The sequence below is a fragment of the Gadus chalcogrammus genome, chromosome 6 (genome assembly GCF_026213295.1).
Source record: "Gadus chalcogrammus isolate NIFS_2021 chromosome 6, NIFS_Gcha_1.0, whole genome shotgun sequence".
Lineage (NCBI taxonomy): Eukaryota > Metazoa > Chordata > Actinopteri > Gadiformes > Gadidae > Gadus > Gadus chalcogrammus.
Genome location: NC_079417.1, coordinates 23,003,476 through 23,009,735, shown reverse-complemented (window position 1 = coordinate 23,009,735; position 6,260 = coordinate 23,003,476). Strand labels below are relative to the sequence as shown.

At 42.3% G+C, this 6,260-nt stretch overlaps 1 non-coding gene across 1 annotated transcript; it reads right to left on the bottom strand.

Annotated features, from left to right (window-relative positions):
- Positions 1-3,571: 3,571 nt before the first annotated feature.
- Positions 3,572-3,643, bottom strand: trnak-cuu (transfer RNA lysine (anticodon CUU)). Its single transcript has one exon. It is a non-coding gene; the product is annotated as a tRNA-Lys (tRNA).
- Positions 3,644-6,260: the final 2,617 nt, after the last annotated feature.

The window sequence follows — 6,260 nt, the reverse complement described above, 5'->3', positions numbered from 1 at the left end:
ATCTTCGTAACGGATATTTGATTTAAAATGCTTGCTATTTATCTCTAATATTGTGAGGAGAACACTGCATGCTATCTATTGAGGCTAGACTAAAAAATCAAATGCAATTAATTTCATTGATTGATTCTATATTAGGTAATCCTGCTAGCAGAGGATGGTTTCGATCCATCGACCTCTGGGATATGGGCCCAGCACGCTTCCGCTTCACCACTCTGCTTAACATTTACACAATATCGAGTCAACATCTGAACCCTGGCTCTTGCGCATTGTTATCTTTTGTGGTAAAAATCTTTAAATTGCCATCACAGCTTCTGAAGTGGGCAATACGTGTGGGGTAGTCCACACGTACTGCAGCACAGGATTCTTGAATCTGAATGCAATTCATTTTACGACTGAGACTTTGAAACGGTCTGATTATAGCAGAGGATGGTTTCGATCCTTTGACCTCTGGGTTATGGCCCCAGCACGCTTCCGCTGCGCCACTCTGCATTTCAGTTACAAAATATAGATGCAACATCTAAACCCTGGCTCAATGCACATTGTTATTTTTATGTGAAACTCTTTAAATTGCCATCACGGCGTCTGATGTGGGCAATACGTGTTGGGTCGTCCACACATACTGCAGCACAGGATTCTTGATTCTGATTTTAAATGCTATTCATTTTAAGACTGAATCATTGAATAGTTCTGATTGTAGCAGATGATGGTTTCGATCCATCGACCTCTGGGTTATGGCCCAGCACGCTTCCGCTGCGCCACTCTGCATCAAATAATCCCATACGGGACACAAACCCACAAATCCAGGTTTAGGAGGTAGGTGCTTTATCCATTAGAACACTGGGGCACACGCGTATTTACAACATGAGATTAGACCAAAGAAATGAACGACCAACCAAGCACTGGCAAGGACTGAAATACAAAAGATTAAGGTAGGTATACTCGTTCTTAATTTTTCAATCAACCCCAGTCTTGCTACCAATCCCACGCTCAATCATCTTCGTAACGGATATTCGTTTTAAAATGCTTGCTATTTATCTCTAATATTGTGAGTAGAACACTTCATGCTATCTATTGAGGCTAGACTAAAAATTTAATTGCAATTCATTGATTGATGCTATATTAGGTAATCCTGCTAGCAGAGGATGGTTTCGATCTATCGACCTCTGGGTTATGGGCCCAGCACGCTTCCGCTGCGCCACCCTGCTTAACAACTACACAATATCGAGTCAACATCTGAACCCTGGCTCTTTGCGCAATGTTATCTTTTGTGGGAAACATCTTTAAATTACCATCACAGCTTCTGAAGTGGGCAATACGTGTGGGGTAGTCCACACATCTGCAGCACAGGATTCTTGATTCTGAATGCTATCATTATACGACTGAAACTTGAAACGGTCTGATTATAGCAGAGGATGGTTTTCGATCTATCGACCTCTGGTTTATGGGCCCAGCACGCTTCCGCTGCGCCACTCTGCTTTAAATCATCCCAGACGGGACACACACCCACAAATCCAGGTTTAGGAGGTAGGTGCTTTATCCATTAGAACACTGGGGCACACGCGTATTTACAACATGAGATTTGACCAAAGAAATGAACGACCAACCAAGCACTAGCAAGGACTGAAATACAAAAGAATAAGGTAGGTATACTCATTCTTAATTTTTCAATCAACCCCAGTCTCGCTACCAATCCCACGCTCAATCATCTTCGTAACGGATATTTGATTTAAAATGCTTGCTATTTATCTCTAATATTGTGAGGAGAACACTTCATGCTATCTATTGAGGCTAGACTAAAATATCAATTGCAATTCATTTCATTGATTGATTCTATATTAGGTAATCCTGCTAGCAGAGGATGGTTTCGATCCATCGACCTCTGGGTTATGGGCCCAGCACGCTTCCGATTCACCACTCTGTTTAACAATTACACAATATCGAGTCAACATCTGAACCCTGGCTCTTTGCGCATTGTTATCTTTTGTGGTAAAAAATCTTTAAATTGCCATCACAGCTTCTGAAGTGGGCAATACTGTGGGGTAGTCCACACGTACTGCAGCACAGAATTCTTGAATCTGAATGCAATTAATTTTACGACTGAGACTTTGAAACGGTCTGATTATAGCAGAGGATGGTTTCGATCCTTTGACCTCTGGGTTATGGGCCCAGCACGCTTCCGCTGCGCCACTCTGCATTTCAGTTACAAATTATAGATGCAACATCTAAACCCTGGCTCAATGCACATTGTTATTTTTTATGGGAAACATCTTTAAATTGCCATCACGGCGTCTGATGTGGGCAATACGTGTTGGGTCGTCCACACATACTGCAGCACAGGATTCTTGATTCTGATTTTAAATGCTATTCATTTTAAGACTGAATCATTGAATAGTTCTGATTGTAGCAGAGGATGGTTTTCGATTCATCGACCTCTGGGTTATGGGCCCAGCACGCTTCCGCTGCGCCACTCTGCTTCAAATAATCCCGGGCGGGTCACAAACCCACAAATCCAGGTTTAGGAGGTAGGTGCTTTATCCATTAGAACACTGGGGCACACGCGTATTTACAACATGAGATTAGACCAAGAAATGAACGGACCAACCAAGGACGAGCAAGGACTGAAATACAAAAGAATAGGTAGGTATACTCGTTCTTAATTTTTCAATCAACCCCAGTCCTCGCTACCAATCCCACACTCATCATCTTCGTAACTGATATTTGTTTTAAAATGCTTGCTATTTATCTCTAATATTGTGAGGAGAACACTTCATGCTATCTATTGAGGCTAGACTAAAATTTAAATTCAATTCTATTCATTGATTGATTGATGCTATATTAGGTAATCCTGCTAGCAGAGGATGGTTTCGATCCATCGACCTCTGGGTTAAGGGCCCAGCACGCTTCCGTTGCCGCACTCTGCTTTACAATTACACATTATCGAGTCAACATCTGAACCCTGGCTCTTTGCGCATTGTTTATCATTTGTGGTGAACATCTTTAAATTGCCATCACAGCTTCTGAAGTGAGCTATACGTGTGGGGTAGTCCACACGTACTGCAGCACAGGATTCTTGATTCTGAATGCTATTCATTATACGACTGAAACTTTGAAACGGTCTGATTATAGCAGAGGATGGTTTCGATCCATCGACCTCTGGTTTATGGGCCCAGCACGCTTCCGCTGCGCCACTCTGCTTCAAATAATCCCAGACGGGTCACAAACCCAGAAATCCAGGTTTAGGAGGTAGGTGCTTTATCCATTAGAACACTGGGGCACACGCGTATTTACAACATGAGATTAGACGAAAGAAATGAACGACCAACCAAGGACGAGCAAGGACTGAAATACAAAAGAATAAGGTAGGTATACTCGTTCTTAATTTTTCAATCAACCCCAGTCTCGCTACCAATCCCACACTCAATCATCTTCGTAACTGATATTTGTTTTAAAATGCTTGCTATTTATCTCTAATATTGTGAGGAGAACACTTCATGCTATCTATTGAGGCTAGACTAAAATTTAAATTCAATTCTATTCATTGATTGATTGATGCTATATTAGGTAATCCTGCTAGCAGAGGATGGTTTCGATCCATCGACCTCTGGGTTAAGGGCCCAGCACGCTTCCGTTGCGCCACTCTGCTTTACAATTACACATTATCGAGTCAACATCTGAACCCTGGCTCTTTGCGCATTGTTATCATTTGTGGTGAACATCTTTAAATTGCCATCACAGCTTCTGAAGTGAGCTATACGTGTGGGGTAGTCCACACGTACTGCAGCACAGGATTCTTGATTCTGAATGCTATTCATTATACGACTGAAACTTTGAAACGGTCTGATTATAGCAGAGGATGGTTTCGATCCATCAACCTCGGGGTCATGGGCCCAGCACGCTTCCGCTGCGCCACTCTGCTTCAAATAATGCCAGACGGGTCACAAACCCACAAATCCAGGTTTAGGAGGTAGGTGCTTTATCCATTAGAACACTGGGGCACACGCGTATTTACAACATGAGATTAGACCAAAGAAATGAACGACCAACCAAGGACGAGCAAGGACTGAAATTCAAAAGAATAAGGTAGGTATACTCGTTCTTAATTTTTCAATCAACCCCAGTCTCGCTACCAATCCCACGCTCAATCATCTTCGTAACTGATATTTGTTTTAAAATGCTTGCTATTTATCTCTGATATTGTGAGTAGAACACTTCATGCTATCTATTGAGGCTAGACTAAAATTTAATTACAATTCTATTCATTGATTGATTGATGCTATATTAGGTAATCCTGCTAGCAGAGGATGGTTTCGATCCATCGACCTCTGGGTTATGGGCCCAGCACGCTTCCGCTGCGCCACTCTGCTTTACAATTAACATTATCGAGTCAACATCTGAACCCTGGCTCTTTGCGCATTGTTATCTTTTGTGGGAAACATCTTTAAATTGCCATCACAGCTTCTGAAGTTAGCTATACGTGTGGGGTAGTCCACACGTACTGCAGCACAGGATTCTTGATTCTGAATGCTATTCATTATACGACTGAAACTTTGAAACGGTCTGATTATAGCAGAGGATGGTTTCGATCCATCGACCTCTGGTTTATGGGCCCAGCACGCTTCCGCTGCGCCACTCTGCTTTAAATCATCCCAGATGGGACACAAACCCACAAATCCAGGTTTAGGAGGTAGGTGCTTTATCCATTAGAACACTGGGGCACACGCGTATTTACAACATGAGATTTGACCAAAGAAATGAACGACCACCAAGCACTAGCAAGGACTGAAATACAAAAGAATAAGGTAGGTATACTCATTCTTAATTTTTCAATCAACCCCAGTCTCGCTACCAATCCCACGCTCAATCATCTTCGTAACGGATATTTGATTTAAAATGCTTGCTATTTATCTCTAATATTGTGAGGAGAACACTTCATGCTATCTATTGAGGCTAGACTAAAAAATCAATTGCAATTCATTTCATTGATTGATTCTATATTAGGTAATCCTGCTAGCAGAGGATGGTTCAATCCATCGACCTCTGGGTTATGGGCCCAGCACGCTTCCGATTCACCACTCTGTTTAACAATTACACAATATCGAGTCAACATCTGAACCCTGGCTCTTTGCGCATTATTATCTTTTGTGGGAAACATCTTTAAATTACCATCACAGCTTCTGAAGTGGGCAATACGTGTGGGGTAGTCCACACATACTGCAGCACAGGATTCTTGATTCTGAATGCTATTCATTTTACGACGGAAAATTTGAAACGGTCTGATTGTAGCAGAGGATGGTTTCGATCCATCAACCTCTGGGTCATGGGCCCAGCACGCTTCCACTGCGCCACTCTGCTTCAAATAATCCCAGACGGGTCACAAACCCCAAATCCAGGTTTAGGAGGTAGGTGCTTTATCCATTAGAACACTGGGGCACACGCGTATTTACAACATGAGATTAGACCAAAGAAATGAACGACCAACCAAGGACGAGCAAGGACTGAAATTCAAAAGAATAAGGTAGGTATACTCGTTCTTAATTTTTCAATCAACCCCAGTCTCGCTACCAATCCCACGCTCAATCATCTTCGTAACTGATATTTGTTTTAAAATGCTTGCTATTTATCTCTAATATTGTGAGTAGAACACTTCATGCTATCTATTGAGGCTAGACTAAAATTTAATTGCAATTCTATTCATTGATTGATTGATGCTATATTAGGTAATCCTGCTAGCAGAGGATGGTTTCGATCCATCGACCTCTGGGTTATGGGCCCAGCACGCTTCCGCTGCGCCACTCTGCTTTACACTTACACATTATCGAGTCAACATCTGAACCCTGGCTCTTTGCGCATTGTTATCTTTTGTGGTAAACATCTTTAAATTGCCATCACAGCTTCTGAAGTTAGCTATACGTGTGGGGTAGTCCACACGTACTGCAGCACAGGATTCTTGATTCTGAATGCTATTCATTATACGACTGAAACTTTGAACGGTCTGATTATAGCAGAGGATGGTTTCGATCCATCGACCTCTGGTTTATGGGCCCAGCACGCTTCCGCTGCGCCACTCTGCTTTAAATCATCCCATACTGGACACAAACCCACAAATCCAGGTTTAGGAGGTAGGTGCTTTATCCATTAGAACACTGGGGCACACGCGTATTTACAACATGAGATTTGACCAAAGAAATGAACGACCAACCAAGCACTGGCAAGGACTGAAATACAAAAGAATAAGGTAGGTATACTCATTCTTAATTTTT